Source organism: Malaclemys terrapin, chromosome 9 (genome assembly GCF_027887155.1).
Source record: "Malaclemys terrapin pileata isolate rMalTer1 chromosome 9, rMalTer1.hap1, whole genome shotgun sequence".
NCBI lineage: Eukaryota > Metazoa > Chordata > Testudines > Emydidae > Malaclemys > Malaclemys terrapin.
Window position 1 is genome coordinate 81476265 of NC_071513.1, and position 24270 is coordinate 81500534.

The window sequence follows — 24270 nt, forward strand, 5'->3', positions numbered from 1 at the left end:
GAGGTCTCTCTTCAGTCCCAATGTCTCTGCTGAGAAGTAACAAACAAATAAAATACCAACCTCCAGTCCCCAGCCCTGCAGGGCATGAAATTCCAGTCTCTCTTCTTGTTCCTCTCAGTCCACCACCCTATTATCAGGATGTTGACTCACATCAACAAGTTCTAACTGGAACAAACTTGATGTGCCAAGATATCATGAGAAAGATGCTCCTGCGGTATTTCCAGGCCATCAACAGCATGAAGCACACACAAAGATGTTGATAGTTCAGATAAGCAGTGTGCTTATCCTAACGAATACTTGAACCTGCTGAGGATCACCCATCAATACCAGTGACTGTAGAAGGAGGTATAAGGCTTGATTCAGTGCCCACTGAAGTCAGTAGGAAGATTCACATTGGTTCATAATGCCCTCCTGTTAAAGGGTCTGACTTCATGTGGAAACATTTCAATAGGCTGAATGAGAGCCAGGAGTTTCCATATAACTCTATGTGGGACATATTCAAGGCTGTAGTCGGGGAACGAATCAGGAATCAAGCAGTGAACAAAAAGCAACTGTACAATTTTCAAACTATGGTGAATAATTAGAGGACTATATCATACAATTAGAAACAGACCATATCAGAAGCAGTAATACTGATTTGATGTGATCCTGCACCACATGTGGACAAGATAACTCACTCCTGTTTATCTCATAGATCCATGGTCTGTATCAGAAAAAGGTAATCTGTTTTCTGCTCTCCCATCTTGAATTTAACACATAGACCAGCCAGACTAAACATGCAATTAACTTAAAAGAGAAAGGGCAAGTACTAAAGTATTGTCATCATTCAGTTCCCCCCCAAAGATTATCACCACAGACGTCAAAAGGATGGTCAAGCTATCTGAGGTACACCCATAATACATTGTAGCTGGAGCTGGGCAAATGGGGGGAGGGGAAGTATTTATGAACATTTTTGTGAATTCTGAAGTACATTTCAGTTCAGCCTTGTTCACAGGAGAAGCTCATAGAAAGTTAATTTAAACCTGGAGCCAAGATCTGTGAACCAAGGCATAAAATGCATTTTGCATAGAAGTAGACGCTGTTTATAAATATTAGAGCAGGCAGTCAAAAATCAGGAGCAACATCATATGACTCATCATGCAGCTTGAACAGTAAAGTCCAAAAGTTGAAGGACCACTTTGAACAATATGTGAACAATCCACTAACTGACATGTATTCACATAAATCGTTCAGCAAATGAGTTTGAACAACGAACAAACTTTGAAAATTGTAATATGTTCATAGACAATTTGTGAGCAGAACACAGAGACAACCTGATGGTGGGAGGCACAATTAAAGGTTGGGGGGACATGTGACCACCCCACACATTGCCTCAGGGTCCTTTCCCACTCACCCTGTACCTCCCACACTGCTCCAAGCCAGCACTACCTTGCCCCCGCTCCCCTCAGAGCTCTTTCCCCACTGCTTCCACCGCCTCCCCACTACGGGCATGGTGCGGGCTGGAGTGGGCTCCAGACACTTACTGTCAAGCAGGAAACTGCAGGTCCGGGCGAGGAAGGGATGGCACTCAGTGGGTTTCTCTGCACCCCCTCTGGCAGAGCTGTGCTGCCAGTCTGGTTTCTCTTCTCTGCTGCAGGTGCCTCCTAGCAGGGCTCACCAGGAGCGCTAGGTGTCAGCGCCTTTCCAAGGCACATCCCCCTAATACTCTGAATCCAACTCCCACCCTAGAGGGACACGTGACTCCATGTGACTCCTGCCACATGTCGCCTCTGGGCTAAAATCTCTGAATAAATTATTTGCAGCAAATAACGTGACCAGCTTTTATTTAGCAAAGATTGATACAAGCTATGTTTGAGATGGGAAAATAATCTGCAGAACAGGTTAGTTGTCCATATAGATAACCCAACATGGTTCTGAATGAGGTGTAAGTAGTAAGGACTGGCCCAGAATAAGATGAACATAAAAGCAACTTAGTCCAAACATAAGTGGGACAGACATATATATATATACAAATTGATGAACAACTCTATGAGTGTCTGAGCTCATTAAGGTGTCATTCTACAAAGTATGTGTTTCAACCACCGAAATTGACTTTCAGGTGAAAGCTGCATTGTGCACCGCTGGTTATAACAAGATCACACAACCCTCAGCACAACTGTACCATCTGCTCTGAAAGACTAAACAAAAATGGGGCATACTACCCAAAGTCTTCCCCCAGTTTTACCATCACTGACAATGTTGTAAACTCATTGTGCAATAACAAACTTACATATGAGCTTTACTTTCTCAGCTGTCTGGAACGGCTTATGTAGGATTTTCCCGAGGCTGAGCATTCTACTGGATATCTTCGAGCAGATGCTTTCAATATCTCTACACATTTTGGATCACTCAGAGAAGGAAAGAACTGCTGGAGAGACATAATATCCCCATGCAAAAATAAAAATAGGAAAGTTGCTAGAAAGAAGACTACTTTGAAAATTGTGGAAAGATTTACAATACTGAAAAACCATACCCCTGGAATAAGGAATAGTAAAAGGACAATAAAGTGTAACTCTTTAGTAGTTAAGGCATATACAATATTATTTTGCAACCATCAGAGAGAAGTACTCATTTACCTCAGGAGCAACTTCACTGAAGTCACAAGAGTTACATGGGCATAGAACCAGCATGAGAGCAGAATCAAGCTCCCATATCTGATGCCATTGGAAACTAGATTGGACTCATAGTCTTGCCCCCACTTCTACAACAGTCCTCTGAGAAACACCCCAAAATGCTGTAAGACAAGATTTTGAAAAGTAAAGTCTTTGGCTGTCATGCAACCAGCTACTATATCTGGAAGAGTCTATTCATTTCCCTTGATCCCACTGATTCACCTGCCCTTCCTTCTCAAGTAATCCCATTGGAGTCAATGTCAAATGGTGAGACTAACAATATTTTAATCATGCAGAAAGGTAAATGCTTGTGAAAATGTACCTAACTTAGGCCAGTATGGTACTGTGAGTTAATTCCCACTATTTTCACAAAATTGACAGCAATTGCCAGTAAAATCCACATAAAATGTGTGTGAATTTCACACTTTTCACATAAAGCAGCTATTTCCTGGGGTTTAAAAATGTGAATTTTCTACAATTCCACAAAAGATGAGAATTATCTTCGTACACTCTAGGTGGATAAGTATTACAATCCCCAATTTACAGAAGGGAAAAACTGAAACACAGAGAGGTTTTAATAATATAAAAATACCATTGTTTCTTCTTACTGTTAACACTTAGCACTTTCCCCCTATAGACCTGAAAGTGCTTTGTAGAGGTGGATACAGTAAAAGTGCCATTAGACTCACTTTACAGATGAGAAAACCAAAGAACAGAGCAGTTAAGTGATATGTGCAAGACTATATTGTGATTCCGTGGCAGAGCCAAATATAGAGCAGAAACCTCCTCACAGCTATTTCTGTCCACTGGACGATACAACTGTGACTTACTTAAATCCACATAGCTAATCAGTGGCAGAGGCAGATTCAAACGCAGGAGGAGTTTACTGGCTCCCTATAACATATTTGCTACTGATTTATGGCTGTTTTTTAGCATCGTGTATGGAATGGCATGATTTTATAATGTTTATGAACTTCTACTTCTCAAACTATACTGGGAGCACCACTGTTTGACACAATGTTTCATAGCTTTGTTCTGCAATTTCTCTGTGTATAGGGATGGAGATTTTCTAACTGGTCCACAAGTATTCTTGACTGTATCTGCTTGCTGCCTAGCCAGGAGGTTATTTTAATTTTAACATGGCATTTCCCCCGCGTTATCTCACAGAGTAAGAGAGAATAGTAACACACTTCTGGAAGGCTGGGGGCTCAACCAGATCCTTTACTCTCACTTCCGCCTAACTATTCACTCTCAGATCCCCAAGGCTTCTACACAGCTGGGTGTCATATTATTTTGGCTTGGAGTTATACTTGCACAGTTGGTACCACCTGCTGTAAATTCTTTAGTCCTTGTTATCTCTGCAGCAGCTCTTGGCCTTTTAAAAGCTAATTCAGTGAAGGAAGAGGAAGGGACAGTGTGTGCTTGATGTTCAAACAGCCATTTTATTTTCCAGAAACTCTTCAGATTTATAGTTCAGGTTACATTTTGGGAATTCACAGTGTGACACAATGAACTATTAACTGCTGCTGCTGCTACTATTTAAATAATAAGGGCCAAACTATACTCCCAGTTATATGACTGTGAGTGTAAATCCAATATAACTGTGAGGACTGCAATGGAATATCTTCAGTTACAGGTAACAGAGGAACTCTGGAGTTTTACCTATGTAAATGAGCACAGATTTTGGATCTATGCCTTCAGCCTCATGTCTCATTATACATCCAAGGCATAGGCCAAAAACCAAGTGAAAACCCCTAATGTTGTCCTGTATACCCCAATATCAGGCACAATAGAGCATTGAATGTGTATATTAATACTATTAGGCATTCACTTTCAGCATTACAGATGTCACCAGACCAGTAATGGAGAAGCTGAGGGAGACAATGAGTGGCCACTGTAACAGATGAGTTATTAGCTCTTAAATACACTCTTTTTGGATGCAAGGCCAGCTTAGATGACTCAGGCACAGGGTGGATTGAAGCACAGCTAGTAGTTGAAGCAAAACTTAATGATTTCTCATTCATTTACATCCATTTCATTTCATTTATGAGGTCTGAGCTGTGAATTCAGTGGGAACAAATGGAGAGATCTTATGTCGGCAAGAAGGTCTGGCTGGACAATAAAACTAGAGATAGGCCCAAATCAGAACCCCGGATCCCACTCCCCATTGGACTTTGGGAAAGTTTGGGTTTGGATCTGGAGCTGAATTTTACAGCTCAAGCCCATATCTAAACAGAACACAGATTTGGACAGTCCAAACCTAAGTCACACTCTGATATAGTTTTATTTGATGTATAAGTTCTCCATCTCTTATTTCTGTGACTTTGGTCTTTTAACAGGGTATTGACTGGAAGTGAAAGAGGAACAGCCCATTTGCAGTTTGGACCATGCCCAAACTGGAAGAAAAAGCAATGTCATGTTGCCTCAAAAACAACTATTAGCTCTACTTCTATCCCTTTATTCTAACACACATACACTGCTATTTTCAACTAGCAGCACTGAAAAGTGGGCTAGTCACTTAGATCCCAGTTAAAGAACTTGGTTTGCACTCTCTTCCTGGCCAGGAAAGCTACAGTGGAGGTCTGCCCTTGTAGTCAGGAAGAATGTGACTGGGCTAATTACTCTTTAATGGTATTAATGAGAGCTTGGAGTCACTGTTGATATTTCTCTGAAAACATCCACTCAATGTGCAGCAGCAGTCAAAAATGCTAACAGAATGTTCGGAACCATTAGAAAAGGATAGATAATAAGACAGAAAATATCTAAGTGCCTCTATATAAATCCATGTTGCACCCACACGTTGAATACTGCATGCAGTTCTGGTAGTCCCATCCCAAAAAAGATATATTAGAATTGGAAAAGGTACAGAGAAGGGCAACAAAAATGTTTCGGGGTATGGAGCAGCTACCATGCCAGGAGAGATTAAAAAGACCAGGACTCTTCATCTTAGAAAAGAGAGACAACTAAGGGCAGGAACTTGTTGCCAGGGGATATTGTGAAGGTCAAAAGTACAACTTGATTAAAAAAAAGGATTAGGTAAATTCATGGAGCATAGTTCTGTCAATGGCTAGTAGCTGAGTGGTCAGGGACACAGCCCCATGTTCCAGGTGTCTCTAAACCTCCAACTGCCAGAAGCTGGGAATGGACGTCTGAGGATGGATCATTCAATAGTTGCCCTGTTCTGTTCATTCCCTCTGAAGCATCTGGAACTGGCCACAGTCAGACGACAAGAAACTGGGTTAGATGGACCATTGTTCTGACCCAGTATGGTCATTCATATGTTCTTATTTTCATAATACAAACACAGCAATAAAACTTGATGCTTAACACACACCTTGCATCTGAGGATCTAAGAGGGTGACGGTTTGGGGAGCAGGTCTCTTCCTGCGTTGGACAAACACTGAGACCATTTCAAACGTCATCAGGGAAAAGGGAATTTGTGAAATTCCTTGTTCACAAACACTGTGTTTTAGTGGACCGATAGTGTGAGGTGCAGTGTCTGGCAGGCATACATTTTAACATGCACATTTTTATTTGTATCCCAATCTGAATACTAACAGAAAAATCATACCATTTGGAACCAAACAAGCAAAGTTTTGCCCAGTTGATTTTTGAAAGGCCCCATCACTTTTACAAAGTTGTAAGATGCTATTTCCCATTTTAGATGAAAAAACTTTAAAACTATCTCACTTTTATCTTCTTAAACTATTTTTCTAAAAAAATAACTTTTTTCCTTATTCCTTTAGGCTTTTGTGTGTAGGCTGAGGTAGCTTCATTCAAAATCCTCACTGGTCTCAGTGTGTGGTGTCTTTGGAATGCCTTATGCTCAGCTGAGCTGAGGGGCATTTAAGAGGCCTGTAAGCAGACTACTAAATCCCCCTGAAAATCCAGGCAAATTCCAAAGATGTCCTTTTCTCAGTAGGGGTGGGTGGGCTAATTACAAACCTATTTAAACATTGTGAGTTCAAGGGTTTGGTTTAACCTTGAACAATATTTGGTTCACTTCGTACTTAGGAGATGCTGTCAAAAAGGGAAGAAGAGAGCGTGAGAGAGGACATAGCCAATATGAAAATGAAATGGAAATTGGAGCAGAGAGTGGGCAGACTGAAAACACAAGAGTAAAGTTGAACTCCCATGAAAGTCTGGGGGTTGGGAGTGAAAAAATTCTAATTACAAAATGAACAATCTACAACAGTGAGTACCCATTTGTCATATTGTATCTTTATGTGGGAGTGGAGGGAGGGATTCTAGCTTGTTTTCATACATTGCACAGGCTCTCTTTCAGTTAGAATAACTTTTTTAAACTGAATCACCCTTAGGAAATAACCCTGCTTGACTGGCACCATAAAAGATGCTGGAACAATGCAGATACAATTAGCATGGCCTCTGCTCAAGCATGGCATGAATATTTGCAAAGCATTCCTTTTATTTTTTAAAGGATCTAAATTACAGAAATAAAAGGTTCATATACTAGGCCAGGGGTAGGCAAACTTTTTGGCCCAAGGCCCACACTGGGATTGCAAAACTGTATGGAGGGCTAGGTAGGGAAGGCTGTGCCTCCCCAAACAGCCTGGCCCCCGCCTCCTATCCAACCCCTCCCACTTCCCGCCTCCTGACTGCCCCCCTCAGAACCTCCGACCCTTGTCCCCTAACCGTCCCCTCCCGGGACCCCACACCCCTAATTGCCCTCAGGACCCCACCCCCTATCCAACCCCCCCGTTCCCCGTCCCCTGACCCCATCCACACACACACCCCGACAGGCCCCACGCTTATCCAACTCCCCACCCCCATCCGCCCCCAAGAACCTCCGCCCCATCCAACTGCCCCCTGCTTCCTGTCCCCTGACTGCCCCCCGGCACCTCCCACCCCTTATCCAACCCCCCGCTCCCTGTCTCCTTACCGTGCCACTCAGAGTAGCATGTCTGGCAGCCGTGCCACCCGACCGGAGCCAGACACACTGGCATGATACTCGGCAGGAGCGCGCAACCCCGCCTCCCAGAGCACTGCCTGCGCAGCAGCATAGCTGCAGGGGGGGCGGGGCTAGGGGCTAGCCTCCCTTGCTGGGAGCTCAGGGGCCGGGCAGGACGGTCCAGCGGGCTGGATGTGGCCCGCGGGCCGTAGTTTGTCCACCTCCGTACTAGAGCAAGTTTTGTGAACTCTGTTAACCCGAAAGAGTACTTCAAGCAGTTTGCCAAATCTCAAACTCCACAAGGTTCAGCCATCCCTAATTCTCACTTCAGTTGGGTGTCCACATAGGAAGTGGAGAAAAGAGATAGGACAGGAAAGTATGCTGCCACCATCAGAGCCCACACAATGTAACAGACTGCCTAGGGGCGTAGTGGAAGCTCCCTTGCTGGAGGTTTACAAAAGGAGGCTGGATAGCTATCTGTCTTGGACAGTTTACATAGTTTAGACACAACAAATCCTGCAGCTTGACAGGGGGTTAGACTAGATAACTCTTGCGGTCCCTTCTAACCTTATGATTTTATGAAAATAAATCTAAAGTAAATCATTCACATTAGTAGAAATACTCCTAAATTATTCTGGTGTAATCAAATTATTAGCCACTTGTATTCACAAACTATCTTTCCAATTTATTGTTAAAAAAACTTTGGAATCTACTGTACAGATTTAATTGTCCTACTTAGTAGAGTTTACGGAATGGTTTCTAATAAAGATAGTAATAGTGATATATATCAGGATAATCTACCACGGATCTCAATGAAAACAAAAATAAACACATGTAGCGGGGTGGTCACCCACTCCTGCCTTAAAACAGCCCAGGGAGAGGGCTGTGGCAGGGAAGGAAAAGCAGGGCTGATTGGGGAAAGCAGTCTCAGCTGGGGGCCACGCCCCAATCAGGCCGAAGCTGGCTTAATGAGGGCCCAGCTGGCCCTTATAAGAAGGCTGGGGCCAGAAGCCAGAGACAGATCCTCTCTAGCTTTGAGAGGGAGGGACCTGGCTGCAGGGAGCTGAGAGAAGGTACTTGTAGTGGAGCAGGGTTGGGGGAAGGCCAAGGGAGCTGGGGAGCTCCAGTCTGGAAACCCCCTGGGCTGCGGCCTATTGGAGGCCAATTAGGTACTGGAGTTGCAGGGGGCAGCCCATCAGTAGGCAGAGGCAGCAGGTCCAAGCCTCCTCCTTGCCTATGATGAGTGGCTTTTACACTACAGTCTGCCTCAGCAAGCGGGGGCTAGATGGTGACTGACAGTAGCCCATGACTGAGGCAAGGTGGGGAAAGAGGGTTGGGGGTTCCCCTGGGTGGGGAGACCCTGAGACTGCGGGGGTATTGCCAGCGGGCAGCACCCCAAGGACAAGGGGCACCAGGTCCTGGGAGGGACATGGGGGGCCAGTGGCAGCGGGACACCGGCCTGCAGAGGGCGCTCTGGAGGCTAGAAATGCTAATTCCCTGAGATGACCAGCAGGAGGTGCCGCAGCAGTGAGTCCCGCACTGTGACAACACAGCAGAGTTTGAGTTATGATTTTGGTAATTCAAAAAAAGTTGATCACAGTCTACGGATCAGGCTCTAACCCATTATAAGGGATAGTGTAGTAGTTCAGTAGTATGGATACATAACTGCAGTAAATTCATGTGTATAATATGCTCTGAATATTAATATTTAAAAGAAAAGGAGATAATATGACAGAAATTGAGAAGAGAGGAAAAAGACAGATTTTTCTTACTGACTGCTGCAAAGAGGGGCAGATTGTCAAAGTTTGAAAGACCCTACTCAAAGAATAGTTATCAATGCTTTGCTGCCTCCCTCCTGCCAGAGCCTTTCTCTGCATGCAGAGGACTGTGCAGAACCCTAAGGGTCTGTTGTCCCATTACTCTACTGGCATAAGCAGTGCCTCACTGTATATATTGCTATATATACTCCTGCTGGAGGGCATGCAGTGTATGTATTGTACATGCTGCGATAAGTGTAGACATAGCCTTATACAGAGTCTAAGAATACTGGGTACAGTTCTCTTTGTTATAATACAATGAGTCATGGATGGATTGTATACTTATATATGTGCTAAATACTAAGGGCTACATTGTGCCATTCTTACTCCTGTTGAGTACCATTGCAATCAATGGCATTACTCAGGAAGTATGGCACTGCTTGATGTGAGTAATGGGGACAGAATCTGGTCTAAACATAGAAAGAAAAAATATATAAATTGTTTCAAAGTAACATCTAGAGCACTGGACAAATATTTCACAATCCTACAAAATAACAAACCACAGCACTTCATCCACTGCAGCAACAAATCAATGCAACTATAGAATTTCAACCCACATCCTTCACACTGTGTTTAAAACCTATATTGTAGTCTCATTTCCCCTTCCCAATGATGTAAGCAAATAGCCTGGAAAAAAAAACGAGTTCTATTTCCATGTCACAGATTAGCTGGCTCTATGTACCTGCACAATGAGATAATTTGAGCAAAATCCATTATTTAAGTGTCTCTTTTGGATCTTTTTACCCCAGATGACAAAATACAAGGCTTGCACAGCATAAATAGTAGGCATCCGTCAGGCTTGAGAGACCATGGATACGTGTCCCCAAGAGGTAAAGAATTTACTCAGTTGGTTTTATGGCAGCTACAAACATGGCTGAAGAGACCCACTCGAGAGAGACAATTTCTGCTGCATCTGTCACATTTAAAGGTGATGTTTCGACCCTTTGGGCCCTGCCTTCTGCGAGCTCTTTTCTCCTCTGCTAAGCTGGACAGCTTCCTCTCTGAACTCCGGAGACCTTTGTTAAGCTCTTGTTTCCAAAGTCTGCAGTCATGAGTGTGATCTTCCCATTTGTCCATATCCATGTCCATTTCTTTGAGGTCTCACTTGCATACATCCTTGAAATGCAATTTTTTATGTCCTTTGGGTCTTTTTCCAGATAACAATTTGCCGTAGACAATGTTCTTTGGGATGTCCATCATTAATTTGGTACACATGCCTAAGCCAGCGGAGGTGTCTCTGTTTGAGCAGTGTTTGCATGCTGGGTATGCTGGCCTGTTTGAGCACCTCAGTGTTGGTGACTCTGTCCCTTCAGGAGATTCCAAAGACTAAATGAAGGCAACACATCAAAGCTTTTGAGCCTCTTTTCCTGATGAGAGTATAAGGTCCATGTCTCACTCCCATACAAAAGTGTGCTGATAACACACCCATGATACACACAGATCTTTGTGTGTTCTGCCAGTTTGTTGTTTTGCCATACCCTCTTGTTCAGTCTAGACATTGTTGTGGTGGCTTTTCCAATGCAGATACTGAGATCTATTTCAATGAAAGTTGACTGCGATAGTGGACCCCAGGTATATGAACTCGTTCACCACTTCTAGCTCATAGTTGTTGATCTTGATAGAGGGTGCTTCCTCAATTCCTTGGCACATTATGTTCATCTTTTTTTAGACTTATAGTAAGCCTGAAGTCTTGTCAGGCTTTGGGAAAAAATGTCCATAATGTTTTGGAAATGGGTTTCTGTGTGGGTTGTCACTGCTGCATCGTCAGCTAAGAGGTGGCATTGGATAAGGGCCTCCCGAGTCTTGGTTTTAGATCTGAGTCTTGCAAGATTGAACAGCTTTCCATCAGCTCTTGTGTGCAAGTAGATTCCTTCAGATGAGGAACCAAAAGCTTGTTTCAGTAGCAGGGAGAAGAAGATCCCAAATAGAGTGGGGGAAAGTACACAACCTAACTTAACTCCGCTATGAATCTGGAAAGTCTCAGACACTGAGCCGTCATATTGGACTGTGCCGTACATGTTTTCATGGAAGGATCAAATCATGCTTAAGAGCTTGGGGGGACATCCAATCTTTTCTAGAAGCGCAAATAGTTCACTTCTTCAGAGAAAGTCAAAAGCCTTTGTGAGACCGACGAAGGCTATGTAGAGGGGCTTTTTTTGTTCTCTGCATTTCTCTTGTAGTTGTCTCGGCGAGAAGATTGATGGTAGACCTTTCAGTTCTGAAGCCACACTGTGATTAGATAGATTCTGTCTGCAAGGGTCTGAAGTCTGTTCAGGACAACTCGGGCAAAGGCTTTTCCCATAATACTAAGAACAGAAATGCCATGATAGTTGTTACAGTTGTTTGTCACCCTTGTTTTTATAGAGAGTGATGATGTTGGTGTCTCTCATTTCTTGTGGTACTTCTTTCCAGCACAAGCAGAGCAACTCATGAAGAAGTTGCAGTAGAATAAGTTTTACACATTTTATGACCTTGGACAGTATGCAGTCTTTTCCAGGGTCCTTTCTATTGGGGAGGCCATCTATGGCAAGGCTAAGCTTCTCAACATTCGGTTCATCATCGAGTTGGTACATAACAGGCAGGCTTATGATGGTGTTGATGACTGCGTCCGTAGCAATATTTCATGAGAGTAAAGCTCAGAGTAGAGTTCTACCCAGCAATCCATCTGCTTGATACGGTCGTTGATAGTTTCCCCTGTTGTTGATTTCAATGGGACTGTTTTCTTTGAAGTTGGACCCAAGACTTTCTTGATCCCATCATATACATTTCTGATGTTGCCTGCATCAGCTGCTACTTGGATGCTTTCACATAAGTGCAGCCATTCGGGAGAATGTTGCACAGCATAAAGCCTGTACAAAAATGGAAAAAAGAGGAAATCCCTGTCCCTTTGGGTCTCCTGGCTGTCAGACCACAGTGAGAATTCTCATGTAATCAAGTCCAAATCATGTTTCTTACAGCACTTCCAGCAATAGATCTGGGGAGAGGGAAAGAATGGCCATTCTGAACAGCCCACATTAGTTTCTGCAGTCTCTTAAAAAAAACCTTAAAGGCCAAAATATGCATATTTGAGTGCCTAAAAATAGACAACCAAATCCATAGTGAGGCATCTAAATAAGGGCTTGATCCTACCTTCTTTGAAGTCCATGGCAAAGCTCCCATTGACTTTCAAGGTGCAGGCCTAAGTGGTCTGACCTACCGCTCTAAAAATCCAGCCACTTGCTTAGGTCCCCAGGTAGGGGATTTAACTGCCTAACTTCAGACACTTCAAATTTTTGGCCTAAGTTCATGGCTCTTCTAGTCAAATATGAGCTTCAAATATGAGCCATTGCTGCTGCCTACTGAGTCCCTAAAAACACAATATGAGAGGTATAAACTTTTCCGTTAATCTCACCTGGTGTTAGTGCTGAAACTCGGTGATTACAATTTAAAAGCTAATGTTAACTATTTCACTGCTGCCCATTTTAGTAGAAACATCCAGCTTATCAGTATATTTACCTCCTGTGATTAGGTGCAGTGGAAGAGAGAGATGGCAGGGCAAGGGGGGCTGTAAAGGGACCCACCCTCTCCCCCAAAAGTCATACTTATAACTGGCAGAACCCTGGAGCACCTAGCCCCTAAATTTTCCCAACCTCTGTTCAACAGGAGATCGGAAGAAGAGAAATGAGCTGCTGGGTTTCCCAACCCGGGGTTCAGGTTGGAGGAATGGGAAGCCAGGGGATTTTCCTGCCCTTGTCTCATGATATAGTTGTTAGGTAGAGGAAGGAGATACCATTGGCCTCCTACTGTCTTTGCTGGACTTATTCATTCCTTTCTCAGGTATGGGGATTGAGGGATAAAAGTAAGCTACTATTGGGGTTCTCTGTGCCCTATTTAGAAGAGGGAATGTAGAGTTGTGGAGAGAAATAGTTACTACCTAAGTTCCTTTTCACAACTGGGTAAACTGTTCTTACAGTGAGGAAGATTTTCTTGAGATTTAGATTAAATCTACTACACCATAGTTTGAACCCATTGCCTCTTGTCCTGTCTTCTGTGAGAGAACAAATTTTTCTCCATCTTTTTATGGCAGCCGTTAAAGTATTGGAAGACTGCTATCATGTCCCCCCACCCTCCAGTCTCTTCTTTTCCAAACTAAACATACCCAGTTCCTTCAGCCTTTGCTCATATGGATCCTTTCCAGTCTCTCTACATTCTTTCTATATGGTGGTGACCAAAGCTGGACACAGTACTGAGGCCTAGCCAGTGCTGAGAAGAACAGTACTATCACCTCCAGTGACTTGCACGCTATGCTTCTGTTAATGCAACCTAAAATAGCATTTGCTTTTTTTTTCAACAGCATCACATTGCTGACTCATTTTGAGGTTGTGATCCACCACAACTCCCAGATCGTTCTCAGCAGTGCTGCTGCCAAGCCAGTTATCCCCCATTCTGTATTTTTGTATTTGGTTTTTCTTCCCTAAGTGTAGCACCTTACATTTGTCTTTGTGTAATTTCATTTTGTTGTCTATAGCCCAATTCTTCAATTTATCAGGAATCTTGCCTCTGAATCTTGCCTCTATCATCCAGTATGTTGGCAATCCCCCCTAGCTTTGTGTCATCTGCCAGTTTGATCAGTTTGCTCTCCATCCCTACATCCAGGTCATTAATAAAGATATTAATCAACTCTGTACCAAGAACAGATCCCTGTGGAACCCCACTTGAGACCTCCCTCCAATCTGACATCATTCCATTAATAGTTATTTTGTTTGCAGTTGTTTAACCAATTATGTATCCACCAAATGGTAATTCCACCAAGCCCGCATTTCTCCAGATTACTTATCAGAATGTCATGTGGGACTGTGTCAAAAGCCTTGCTGAAGTCCAGATATATTATGTCCACTACATTCCCCCTATCCACCAAACCAGTTATTTTGGTGTAATAAAGTGCAGAATGTACTTGGGCCAGACTTCATTTTGAGCCAAACTGAATTTGCTGAGGTTGTTCTTTGAATTCAGTTATTCAGCCATCCAATGCAGCACAAGAAAGTACTTCTTTTCTACAGCATAATAGCCCAAATGAATTATTGCCACATCCCTGTGTTGAAAAGAATTAAAGGCATTTTTCCAGGTGCACCATTTAAGGAGGCAGCAATAGGGTAGCCTGTTACCGCCCCCAGATTTTGTTGATGTTCACTGGTAGTCAGACCGTCTGATTCAAGATGTAGCAAGCAGAAGCCGATCTGCCCCTAGAGAGAGTGCAGAAAGAGGCACATCCCGCCTATATGTGGCATGCAGCTCTGAGCACTTAAAATTGCTAGGTCTTGAAAAGTGCTAAGTATTACAAAAAGTGAACACAATATTTACTAAGTTTAGAGAATTCACAGGTATTAGGAGCTATAGAAATGAGGAGTACAATTTATATGCAGTAAAAATACCAAAGAGGAATTTTTGAAATGTACAGATTGCATGAAAAGGAAAGTATTACCCACCCAAAACAAAACATGAGGGAAAATAGACATACACAGTCTTTCAAGACAGCTAAATTGTAATTTAAATAGATTACCTCATAGCTTTCAGTTGAGAATAGCATCCAAACATCAAAATAACAGTGGTCTCTGATTGCAAGGAGGAGAGGAGCAGGAAGACAATATAAAAATTCAGTCAACCATTGCATAACTAGGAAGAAACAAATGCAACTTGATCACCATATATGGGTTTGGAAAAGAATTTTCCTCACAGTCAGATTGGCAGTGATCTTGGGGAGGGGAAGGGGTCCTATTCCTCTGCAGCATGTGGGTCACTCGTGAGGATTATCTAGGCATATCTCATTTAATAATTACCCTGCCATTGTGGGGGCCTTGGGCACCGGTGCAACTCAATCCCTCCTATTCCCTCCCTGTAAACATAATAGTTTAGTCTCCTGTGGACTGTAATACAGTGGTCTCATTTTGTTTGAGTTTAGTGTGTGGGTTGGTGTTAGTGGCCTGTGATATACAGCAGGTGAAGTTAGGTGATCTGGCCTTAAACGCTATGACTCTAACTTTTATATGCCAAGCACTGTAAATACAAAGTGAAGCACTGCATGTATCTCTAAGCTAGTATACAGCAGATAAGCATTTAAAAGCCAGTTACTATAAAAGAGTTCACAACAACCTCCCTCTCTTCCAGCAATGTTGATATGCCAGAAACTGTTAACAAAAAAAAAAGATACTGCCATTGCTCCAGGTTTGCTAGTGTACAGGCAAATATTAAAGTTTAAAAAGTAGTGATAATAAAACAAATGAAAACAGTTCAAACCAAGGGCAAATACAATATTGAAGTGATGTTAATTTTTCATACTAACAATGTATAATACCACAGGACTGGCACAGAAAAATACTAAGCACAAGCCTGTGAATACCAAGCAGCTAAACCAAAAATCTTAATGAAAATCACATAAAACTACTCTCCTCATTCAAACATATACCATGCGATGCTGCACATTATAAAGTCTAACCATTCAAGTCCTCCGAGCCTGAGTTAAAGTACCTTCTAGAACTTACTTCTAGCATTTTGCAGAAATAATGTTCCTTTAACAAGCAGTTTTTTCATTATACACAGTTTTAGCTTCATTTACCAGGCAGTACTGTAACTCCTCAGTAGAAAACACCTTGGGAAACATCAACGTCTTCCTTCTCAACTAGGTTAGTGGAACTAGGGTGACCAGATGTCCCGATTTTATAGGGAAAGTCCCGATTTTTGGGTCTTTTTCTTATATAGGCTCCTATTACCCCCAACCTCCTGTCCTGATTTTTCACACTTGCTGTCCAGTCACCCTAAATGGAACTAAGATCAAGATGGAACTGATTCTTTTATGTTTTACTATCAACTGATTTTCATGTTGAATATGTACATAGTAAGTGTGACCTGGAATTGATTTGTACTGATATGGATAATCTCGTGAAATGTTTCCCTGATTCCCTGAATAACTGAATTTGCAGACATGAAGTCAGCATATAGTGTGCAAGGAGCTGACAGTCTGCAGTTTACACACTTGAATAAAGTCTCATTTCACAGATTTGCCATTCCCTCTGACTGCATATGACACTTCATAACCTCTAAAAATCAACCCCCAACCACAAGAGTTATAATCTCAAATTACCCTGGATAAAGCTACTGTATATCTTAAATATTTCCAGTGATTCATGCCCAGATCCCGTTCTAAAAGTAGGAGGTCCCATTCTCACTGTAATCTCCCTCACTTGATGAGAGTTGTCTGGTTTCTTTCTTAAACTGACCAACTAGTGCCTACTAAAAAGCAGAGCTATGCAGCACATTCAGTTTGAACCTTAACACTCTCTCTCTCACACACACACACACACACACATAAACCTTTGATCAAATCCAGCCTGCATTCAGAAACTAGCAATGATTCACACAAATTTGCTTGAGTCTGTGAACACTCTGTCAAAGCAGGATAGGAGTTTCTTTACTCTATCCCAGTTCACAGACACTCTGACACTATTGTGCATTTCAGTTCTGAACTGAGACAAGTTGCATAGCATTTCCCCAGTGTCCCTGACTAATGGTGCCTACTGTGAGCAATGAGAAGGGAAGGCAGAAACTATATCACTTTGTTTCTTAGGCTGTGGTTAAGTTAATGTCGCTTATCCAGACAGAAAAGTCAGAGAAAATAAACATTTCAACTTGGCCTTGGGCAGTAGTCTAGGCCAGTATGTTACTAGCCTTCATTCCATCAGTTAGTGGAAAACTAAATTATTATTATTTAGCCTAATTATATGTATTACTTGTATAGCTTTGCAAGAGAAGTTCTGACTCGAAATCCTGGTTCAGCTAATGCCACTACATCCCGTGACAACCAGGTCCAACATTTCTACAGCTCCAGCTGTCTGCTCTGACTACCCAGCAGGTGCACATAAATGCTTCTTCCCTCGGCCGCAGTGTTGCTCTGTCACCCCAAGATCACTGTTATAATTGCACTACCTTTGTAACATATTCATATAGTTATCCTTCCACATAACTCTAGTTCCTATGTTCCTTCCAGACCATGGTTCACCTCTTTGCAGCACTGATTGTGAGTGACAATCTGATTGGTATTTCCTGTAGGAAAATGGTCCCCAAAGATAGACCACACTCTAATCTGATCACCAGAAGACAGCACCTGCCTCCCATGTTATCACTCAATCTGCCTACTGCCCTTATTACTACAATCTCCCACAATGCTTGCTTTCTCCTTCTCTTTCTTACTGTATTTATATTATGCTCATCCAATGTGGTGTCTCCTCTTCCCCATGTATCAAGTGTGTGTGTGTCACTTATTATCTCTAGTTAATTTGCTCCCTCCTCTCACAAAAGAAAAAATCTCTGTGTTGTCTTCTAATAAACACTTACAATCATATTTTCCAACATGGTCACTAGTCCAGTTTCTGGTCCCAGTGAGCCAGTGAACCCATGTTAACTCAAACTTTGCCTGTGGGTTTGCAGTGAGATTCAAACATACGGCAAACCAGATGTGTTTGCAGCCAAACCTTTTCAAATGTCAAGGATTGCAAACTCATCTGAATCAGTTATGATATAAAACATATCAACCTGGAGGGGTTTACAGTACTCTACTACTAAAATCTTGAATCGTTTAGAAATTCTAACAAACCTTTTGAGAGCTGTGATCCTTTTGGAATTCAGGGATTATAACCCAATTAGTCTGCAATCATATGAAACACAAAAAAAGGAATTCTGAATCTTGTATATGATGAACCTAGAGCCATAAATTCACAATCTGTTTTACAGCAACCATCATCTGGTCCGTCAGCCTCCTGGATGATTCCTCTGCTGCTGAAGCACGAGGAAGCTGACAGATTTAATCAAGGCCCTCATACCAAAATAGACAATGTTAAACCTGCCTTGCTTTATTCTACACTGAGTCATTTGGAGGAAACCGTCTTCTTAAATGAATAATTTACAAAGCAAAATAGCACTGGTCTACAATTTTTGAGAAGTCGTCTGCTTCAGAGATAAAATGTGCTATTTATTATGTATTTTGATGTGCTGCATTCAAATATGACAATTAAAACAACTGGCTACTGTTTCTAAGATATTTAAGTTTTTACATTTTATGTCTATGTATATTGTGTGATAGAGTTTTAATAATAAATTGTAAACCTAGGTCTTTTCATGTGTTTATGGTTGCTTTACATGATAATATTTCACCTGTCCTATTTATGTAACACTTTAAAAAATCAGCAAAAGGGTTATATAAATAAAATTTATTATGAAACAAAAGGCAAAAAACTATTATGTACATAGTTTAGTCCTATTCAGTGTCTACTTGGCGCTTCTTGGCTTGTCTCTTGTATTCATTAAATGGAGCATCTCTTGTCACTGTCCACCAATAGTCTGCAAGCATTGATGGGCTCCATTTGTCCTGATAGCGTTTCTCCATTGTTGCAATGTCCTGGTGAAATCGCTCGCCGTGCTCGTCGCTCACTGCTCCGCAGTTTGGTGGAAAAAAATCTAGATGAGAGTGCAAAAAATGTTTCTTTAGTGATATGTTGCAACCAAGGCTTTTGAATGTCTTGAGGAGGTTTTCCACCAACAACCTGTAGTTGTCTGCCTTGTTGTTTCCGAGAAAATTTATTGCCACTAACTGGAAGGCTTTCCATGCCGTCTTTTCCTTGCCACGCAGTGCATGGTCAAATGCATCATCTCGAAGAAGTTCACGAATCTGAGGACCAACAAAGACACCTTCCTTTATCTTAGCTTCACTTAACCTTGGAAATTTTCCACGGAGGTACTTGAAAGCTGCTTGTGTTTTGTCAATGGCCTTGACAAAGTTCTTCATCAGACCCAGCTTGATGTGTAAAGGTGGTAACAAAATCTTCCTTGATTCAACAAGTGGTGGATGCTGAACACTCTTCCTCCCAGGCTCCAATGACTGTCAGTGGCCAATCTTTCTTGATGTAGTGGGAATATCTTGCATGACTATCCCATTCGCAGAGAAAACAGCAGCACTTTGTGTATCCAGTCTGCAGACCAAGCAAGAGAGCAACAACCTTCAAATCTCCACAAAGCTGCCACTGATGTTGGTCATAGTTTATGCACCTCAAAAGTTGTTTCATGTTGTCATAGGTTTCCTTCATATGGACTGCATGACCAACTGGAATTGATGGCAAAACATTGCCATTCTGCAGTAAAACAGCTTTAAGACTTGTCTTCGATGAATCAATGAACAGTCTCCACTCATCTGGATCGTGAACGATGTTGAGGGCTGCCATCACACCATCGATGTTGTTGCAGGCTACAAGGTCACCTTCCATGAAGAAGAATGGGACAAGATCCTTTTGACAGTCACGGAACATGGAAACCCTAACATCACCTGCCAGGAGATTCCACTGCTGTAGTCTGGAACCCAACAGCTCTGCCTTACTCTTGGGTAGTTCCAAATCCCTGACAAGGTCATTCAGTTCACCTTGTGTTATGAGGTGTGGTTCAGAGGAGGATGATGGGAGAAAATGTGGGTCCTGTGACATTGATGGTTCAGGACCAGAAGTTTCATCCTCTTCCTCTTCCTTGTCTGGACTTAAGTGAGAATGATTCTGGTGCATCAGGAACCGGCAGTCCTTCTCCGTGGGGTACTGGGCGTATAGCTGATGGAATGTTTGGATAATGCACAGTCCACTTTTTCTTCTTTGACACATCTTTCCCAACTAGAGGCACCATGCAGAAGTAACAATTGCTGGTATGATTTGTTGGCTCTCTCCAAATCATTGGCACTGCAAAAGGCATAGATTTCCTTTTCCTGTTCAACCACTGGCGAAGATTTGTTGCACAAGTGTTGCAGCATATGTGTGGGGCCCACCTCTTGTCCTGATCTCCAATTTTGCAGCCAAAATAAAGGTGATAGGCTTTCTTAACCATAGTGGTTATACTGCGCTTTTGTGATGCAAAAGTCACTTCACCAGAAACATAGCAGAAGTTATCTGCACTGTTCACACAAGTACGAGGCATCTCTGCTCACTTTGGCTAAACAGAAATGTGTCCCTTTGCAAAATCAAACACTGACAAATAAGAGAGCATGACACTGTATGATTTCTAGAGCTGATATAGGGCAATTTGTTCAGCAGAGTGATGTAAGCTTCATTATGATTGCATCATCCATGATTTCTAGGAATAACATGATGCAATTCATATCATGTATGATGCAATACCAGCTTCAGATTGCATCATTCATTCTTTTGCCTAAAAAGCCAAACCTAGTCATAGATTTATTCATAGATCCAGTCAAAGATGCATTTTAGTCATTTCTGGTTTAAATTGAGATCCCTTCCCTTTATAACTCACTTCTCCTCCTCCATTCCCAAGTCAAGGGTCGTATATACTGACCCAATAGCATATCTTGAAAACTAGAGCCAATCAACAATTTTAAGCATCATTTTCATTCTCAGTGACCCAGAATTAGTAAAGTTTGACTACATTTATTTCAGAAACATTTTGGCTGTAGAGCAGTGGTCAGGCCACAGACTTGTTTAGATACAGTAAGGAGACATTACAGTTATATAATATTGTAGGAGAATGCCACATCTCTAGCCAGGAGTTGAATTAAAGTCTGGGAAAGAAGACAAATTCTAGAAATAAATAAATAAATCAACCTCAATCAAAACAAGCTGCAGTGCTGAGGACAGCAGGGAAAGAACTATCTGAGTGAGCTGACAGCTTCTTACTGAGAAATTGTGTCCCAAAATTTGGGTGTGGAGAGTGATCATTTAGGAAGCATGGTTTAGTAGATTAAAAAATAGGATATGGAAAGTCAGGAGCTGAAAATCCAATTCCCGCTCACTTGCTGTGTGACCTTAGACAGGTAATCTAACCTGTCTGTGTCTCAGTTTCCAAATATGTAAAATGGAGATAATATTGTAATAACATACCTCACTGAGAAGATTAATTTATTAACATTCACAAAATGGAAAATGCTACATGAGTGCGGAAATTTTTTATTACTATAGGCAGCACAGCCAGCAATGCCTATAGTTGCTTGACAATTTCCATTATGAGACCCTATTTTCAGTTGTTTATAACTTTGCCCAACTTTAATCATTTCAGCTGAAATTTTCCATGCCAGGTGACTGCATCAGGCTGACTTTATTTTATTTTATTCAAATTTCAGCTAAACTAGTTTAGCAATTTCTCAGAACAAAGTTAGGAAAAATATGTTTTGCCCACGTTAAAATTTCTTACAACCGTTTTGTTGAGAATTTCTAGTACCTCCATACTTTGGAGCAAAGACTTGTAATTTGGCCAGTGGTGGGTGGGAGGAGTTGACATGGTGTCAGGATTGTGACTTTTGCTGTCTCCCTGAAAATTCCCACACATTTGGACAAGTTATAAGCCTCTGAAAAATCTGTTTGCTCCTGCTCAATAGAGATTTGTTAGAGATTAGCCGTTACATTCTCTGAAGATTCCATCTGCACTCAAGGCCGGCTCCAGCATTTCTGCCGCCCCAAGCAAAAAAAAAAGGCGATCGGCGGCAGTTCAGTGGCAGGTCCTTCGCTCCTAGAGGGATCGAGGAACCTGCTGCCCCTGAATTGCCGCAGGTGCCGCCCCTCTCCCTGGGTCGCCCCAAGCACCTGCTTGTTAAGCTGGTGCCTGGAGCCGGCCCTGTCTGCACTGAGCATGCTCCCTCTAGGGAATGCAAGAGCTGAGCAGGACTTTCCTTGCAATAGCTGTTTCTGGATGATGTGGATCGCTCTAGCACTGCACGAAGGACCTGAGAGGAGGTAGTCCAGGCAACCCTAATTCTGGCCTTTCCAAACTTTCAAATGCTTGACTTTTCAACCTAATGTTCTTTTAATGTAGTGTTTTGTAATATAATTTATATATTAAGGGTGGACATTAGATCTCATCAAAATGACCAGCTTTCAAAAGCAACATATCAACTTTTCTCAACGTTATCTCATAGTCATTTTAAATAGTTACTTCTTTTGTTAAATGTCATTCAGAGAGTCCCTGGACAACAAAATGGCTCATTGTTGCTGCCCTAGTCATATGTGCCAATACAATATTGAATGGGTTACTGGCTATTCTTCCATCGATTGCATGTGACTGTGAGTTGAGCTATTGTGATGCAACTTGTTCTAAGTATACAGTAAAGTGCATCTTTCTATTATAGATAGTGCTGGATTATCTGGAAGCACATTACTGTGAGTAGTGTTAAGTGGGAAAAAAAAGTAGACAAAATGTGGAACACGGGCTTATGTGCTAAGCAATGAGCCCAAAAGAGCCTTCCTCCAGTGGGGCCCCTTTCAGATCTAGGGCTTCAAATCCTACCTCTGGGGACAGTTCTCAAGATGCTGCATTTCAATCTTGAGGTGATATTGGTGGCGAAAGGGGATATCGTCCTCTGCCTAGCTACAAAGCTTGACGAACACGTAATCTTGCTTCATAAAACAATCTACTGCTGACATGCAATTTTCAGTTCCAGGCTATGCTGTCATGGCTTATTACCATAACGAGTAGTATGGGATGGCATCTCCTGTTAGGAAAGGGCTGTGCACTGTCACTATATTGACATCTGGTCCAAGTGACATCACAGAATGCTGGGCAATAAAAGTGAATACATTTATGTTGATCAGTGTTTACAAACCTCCATCAGTTAAGTGGCCAGCCCCTGCTCTGCCCATCTTTCCAGATGCTTCCATCTACTGTGGTGACTTCAATTCCTACCATGTCAATTGGGGATACCCTGACAGCAATGCAGATGGAGAGATTCTAATGGAGTGGGCATTAATCGCTGACCTACAACTCCTCTACAAACCAAAGCAAATATTAAGCTTTCATAGTAGCAAATGGACAACAGGCTCTTCACCCAACGTTATCTTTTCATCTTCTGGGCAACTGCTGCCAGTGGTCATAAAGCAGAAGGTGCTTGAAGCTTTGCCAAAGTCTCAACATCAGCGATCTTTGATCACCTGGTCTGTGGATATCAATAAGAAACAGCTTACAGAAAGCCCCGTGAAATTTTTGGAAAGCTTAGTGGGAGGTCTTTCAGTGAACTGGCTGAGTTGGATTTGATATATCCAACCAATATAAATGATTCCTAACAAATTTTCTGTGAATTAGTTCAGCCAGCTGCAAAGACATCAATCCCTAGAGGCTATCGCTGACAGTATATTCCTGAGTGGTTGTCAGATGCAATTAAGGTCTAACAGGAATTCAATCTGCTGATAACAAATGTAAAGTTCTTAATAAGAACAGGGAGCTCATTCAACTGCTGGATCAAAGTAGGTGTGATAGATGGAGAGAAACAGTCACAAAGATGGACATTACTCATTCTAGCCAGAAAGCCTAGCAGACCTCCAGAATGTCTTTTGATGATTCCAGTCTCCACAAATTCTATCACAACCCAGCCGTATGCTGAACTTGGATAAATCTTTCATTTGTGTGATCAAAGCCGAGGTTACAAAGAGGTGGCAGGCTCTGAGTGCAGATTCAAACCTGATGGCGTCTTTTTCAGACAAAGAGCTGGACCTGGCCATAAAGCTTATGAAAACAGGAAAGGCCTGGATTATATCCATATAGAGTTCCTACTTCACAGAAGCCTGACAGCCAAAATCTGGTTGCTTTGGTTTTTCATCCTATGTTTCTAGGACAACTGCATTTCAAAAATCTGGTGCCGGGCAAAAATTGTAGCCATTCTGAAACCAGAAAAACTGGTGGCAGATCCCAAGAGCTATCAAACCATTCTTCTCCTTTGTGCCTATGCAAGCTTATGGAGAGACAGAACCTCATTGATGGACATCAGAATATCAAACCACAACTGCCTTCAAATGAGGATGGTGTACCTAAGATCAAGTCATTTGCTTAATACAAGACATTGAAGATGCCTTTGAGAAGGGCAAGAAAGTTGGTTCCTTCCATATTAGCT

The 24270-nt window shown here is 42.2% G+C and overlaps 1 long non-coding RNA gene and 1 other non-coding gene across 4 annotated transcripts in view; one reads left to right on the forward strand and one right to left on the reverse strand.

Annotated features, from left to right (window-relative positions):
* LOC128843143 (uncharacterized) overlaps nt 1–24270 on the reverse strand; it is a 145182-nt gene that overhangs the window by 40758 nt on the left and 80154 nt on the right. The window contains exon 1 of one of the 3 annotated variants that reach the window (XR_008446189.1): nt 14917–15015. The exons of the other annotated variants lie outside the window; for them this stretch is intronic. This is a non-coding gene — a long non-coding RNA (uncharacterized LOC128843143). Of the gene's footprint in view, nt 1–14916; nt 15016–24270 lie in introns of those variants that run through there. 3 annotated transcript variants of the gene reach the window in all.
* LOC128843824 (U6 spliceosomal RNA) lies at nt 6980–7082 on the forward strand. Its single transcript, XR_008446350.1, has one exon. It is a non-coding gene; the product is annotated as a U6 spliceosomal RNA (small nuclear RNA).